Below are 4,487 nucleotides of genomic sequence, written 5' to 3'. Positions count from 1 at the left end.
CCCCCGTACGTGGTTTATTTCACTTCATAGAATTTACACACCATGTATAAAAATATAAATAAAATATTAACAGTATGAGTACTCGGAAAAAAAAATTGTAGCGCTATAGATCGACTATGTTCCTTCGAAGTAACGTTAAATTTAGTGCTCATTAAAATTTAATGTTGTGAAAATGTTTGATGTATCTTTCCGTTTATATACGATGGTTTAAAAATAGTGTAAAATGTATGACGTGTAAAACATTAAATGTTAACTATGATACAATTTGTATAGTAAAAAAAATAAATTAGATCAAAAGGTTTAATTACAATCCAAGGTTTTGAAATAAATTCCGGATTTCAGTTAAATAAAAATTTCAATATACATATAATATAATTATGTTAAAATTTGTAGCATTTTGTTTATTATGGCTAAATATTAGCTTCGATGCGAAGCTGAGAAGGTATTAATTTTACCATGATGTGTTTATTTTTTTTAGCTTCGATGCGAAGCGGAGAAGGTATTAATTTTACTGTGATGTGTTTTTTTTTTTTTTTTATGTCTGTTGCCACTTTTTCTCAGCTCTCACTGGACCGATTTCTTTCAAAAATACGTCAAAAGATCACAAATCGTATCTAGTTGAAGACATTACCCTTAAAAATTGAAAAAAATTCCCTCGTTCCCCGCAAATGGGGGAAATATCCAAAAAAATTACAAATTTAAAAATTGACAAATTTTGTCATTTTTTTCACTTTTTTTTCTTAAAACTTCCATAACTTTTTCAAAAATCAACAAATCAACATCATTTTTTTTTTGACTAAAACCTTAGATAATTTTCTTTCATTTGATATAATTTTTTTGAAAATTTAACACTTAGCCTGCTCATGGGGAGGAATTAAAATTGCAACTTTTTTACAAAAACTAACTTTTTCAACTTAATTTTTGAAAATGTTCCGGAAATACTGCGTCCTTTAAACATATATCAAATTAAAGCTTATTTTATGTACTACTAAATGAAAAAAAAAAATTTGTCCCGACGACCTATCTTCTATGCGCAAAAGGCTACCGTATTTAAAAATATGCTATTTTTTATTAAAATTCTAGGTTTTGTATTTTATTTTATTTTAAAATATTTTATTAGGGGAATAAACTGACTTTCATGAATATTATATAATTTCATTGACATAGAATAAAGTTCATAAGACATATGATATTATACTTATTAACATTTTTTACTTTTTTAAAGTCGAAAAAGTAATTTTTAAATTTGAGTTAGCTTAAATAGCCAATTTTATCATGCAACAAAAATCAACGAATAGTTGCCGAATGGGTAACACCTTGATCTTTAACGCCTAGGGTACGAGGTTCAAATCCGTTTGTGGCTTCTAAAATTTTGCATTTTTTTTTTGAGTTAGAATAGAATTTTCAAATCATTTGATATTTATCTCATTTAGATTCAATAATTTCAATAAATATAAAGGATCTTATCACTATAGTCTCCCCTCGTGAGAAGAAATTGATATTCATGTTAATATTATTTTACTATGTGGTTCTTTTTCTGGCTACGATTTATTTTGCCAACCCTCACTAGACCTACTTTTTTCAACGATACGTCAAATGATTCATTTAAGTTTATGATATTTAAGTTAATGATTAGTTTAAGTTATTACTCTTAAAAATCAAAAAAATATTCCTTATTCAAATAAAAAGTAGCTTAACTAGATTTGTCCATACAAACAATTAAAATCATTAATTTTTAATATTCTTAAATTATTTATTGTCGAATTAAATTTGATATGATAAAAGTATTCAACTACAAAAGTAAATAATTTTACTTTATAATTTATTAATTTTTTAACTCTATTTCTGTGTGCTACTACCAGTCTATAATATGCCAAATTTTTTAGTAATATGTTGCTATATAAATCATAAATTTAAAAAAAAAATGATTTTTAGTTTCACCTGAAGTTAACGATGGAGTTTTACAATTATAATTATATTTTTGATAATATGCTCAATTGAGTAAATCTTTTTAACTACTTTGGTTTGATTGGTTCATTTAATTAAAGTAAATTATTAAAATTAATTAAGTTCTGAATATTTCAATTGCAGAATTTTTTTAAACACCAAAAGTTATTAGGATATGATTACTATTCTTTCTATTTCAGTTATCTATTACGATAAAAATGTAAAAAAATCGAATTTTTCTGACAAATGTACTGTAATTAGTAATTATAAAATTTCCAGATTGCATATTAATCTTAAAAATTTCATTTTTTTCAATTTAATAATGTCAATTTCAAACTTGCAAGTTGAACTATAAGTTATGGTAACAAATTCATTTTTTAGCTTCGATGCGAAGCTGAGAAGGTATTTTTCATTAAAACTTTCACTTTAAAAGACAATAAAAAATAGGTTCAAAATGATTACCTTTAACATATTAAAAATCAAAATCAGTATTAATTTAATACAATTTTTTTTGTTCTTAATTATTTTTTTTTATATGTAAATACTTATTTTTTAATAATAAGTAATAATATTAAAACTTAGAAGTAATAAAAAAAGTTTAATTGCACATTTGAAAACATCGCGAAAAGTTTATTTAGAAAAGTATATTTTTTTTTCTGATGAAAGTTCCTTTTGTTTAGTGTATTTATTCATAAATAACAAAATTTTTTTATTAAAAAGTATTGCATCAATTCCTTTAAATTTGTATACGCATTAAAAGTATATGAATATACAACTCCTTTTTATTTTTATAATATCTCCGTAAAAATTACAATATTATATTATTGAATACCACTTTCATACTCAATTTAATTACTGTAATTATTATGTATTCATATATTATAATTATAAATCGGGGTAAAATTAAGGGAATAAGTGTTATTGTTGTTTTTGAAATACTCTACCAATTTCATTTTTTTCTATTTAATGATATCTATTTCAAACTTGCAAGTTGAGTTAAAAGTTATGGTAATAAATTCATATTTTTTTTTTTTAAACTTTCACTTTAAAGGACAAAAAGAAGTTGGTTCAAAATGATTACTTTTAATATATTAAAAATCGATAATAATTTGAAAATAATTAATTATAAAAATTATATAATAGATAATTAAACGAATTACTAATCTGGATATAATTATGGAAATAGGAGTTGATGTTGGGTTGGGTTGGTTACATTTTTAACTTTATAATGCTACAACTCATTGAAAAATGTATGAATCAACACAATTTTTTTATGAGAAATAATATTTTTTAATAATCCCTTTTTCATTCGACATTCTTTATCTTAATCAGGGTATTAATAAGGAACTAGCAGATCATGCAGCTTTTGTAATTATCCACCAATTTCTTAGAATTAAACACTATCTACTGATTTGCATCGAAGCGTTTCTTATGATAGTGATTTTAATCACTGTCAGATTAAATCTATACTGGACCCAACTATGCAACGTCCCCACTATGCTGCGACTCCACTGTGCTGGGTTTTTATTTTTATTTTTTAGCAGAGGATTAATGAATTATTATTTGGGATCCTTAGTTATGATCCTGAATAATACATACAGAATATTTCATTACAGCCTATCTAAACCAAACCTAATAAAATATTTTGAGTGTTAACATCTACTAACAGTTAACATTGCTTTGTAAATATTAATTATGTTCTTGTTAATTTTACAGTATCAATTATTTGCGATTTTTTTTTAAATATTATTTTATAATTCATATTTTGTTCTTCAATTATTCTGAAACGATTACGTTATATTTGTAATCGATATAATAAAATTGAACTAAAATTAGTATAGTTATTGTATTTGGCTTCTATGGAAATTTTTCATGTCATTGATATTATTGAGAGTAATTCTAAAAGTATTCTAATTTTAGTTACGGTGAATGTATTTCAAATGTAGCCATACAATCAATATGTAAATATTTCAGGTTATTTTTATACGATTATTTTACGAAAAAAAGAAATGAATATGTTTTTGACTTATTAAAGGAACACAGTCAATAACCACACTATAAATTCAAATAAAAATTAATGTTGTTTTAAAAAAAGATCTATATTTTACTATTAGTTTAAAATTTTCTTTGGTTTTTGCTTGGTAAAGTTATAACTTTACTAAGTATTCATTTAAATTATCGTAAGTAAAAATAACTCAGCTGATTGTTTTTATGACTAAGCTCCGTCTTAGACTCAGGACCCTGCTAGCCTTCAACGCATATGGTGTGTTAAGTCTTTCGACCCGTCTTTATTGATAGATCATAGATTGATAAAACTTGAAGAAAAAACCTAATTAGCATGAATGGATTGCAGTATAATGATACGTCTATGTCAAAATAATTCTAGGTGCACTCATTATCCAAAAAGTCATATCTTATTATCATATCAATATTTATAATTTTAGCTTCGATGCGAAGCTGAGAAGGTATTGGTTTTACTATGATGTGTTTTTTTTTTAGCTTCGATGCGAAGCTGAGAAGGTATTAATTTTACTATGATG

The sequence above is a fragment of the Daktulosphaira vitifoliae genome, unplaced genomic scaffold (genome assembly GCF_025091365.1).
Source record: "Daktulosphaira vitifoliae isolate Bord-2020 unplaced genomic scaffold, ASM2509136v1 Scaffold_2, whole genome shotgun sequence".
NCBI lineage: Eukaryota > Metazoa > Arthropoda > Insecta > Hemiptera > Phylloxeridae > Daktulosphaira > Daktulosphaira vitifoliae.
This window is presented reverse-complemented; position numbering follows the sequence as displayed.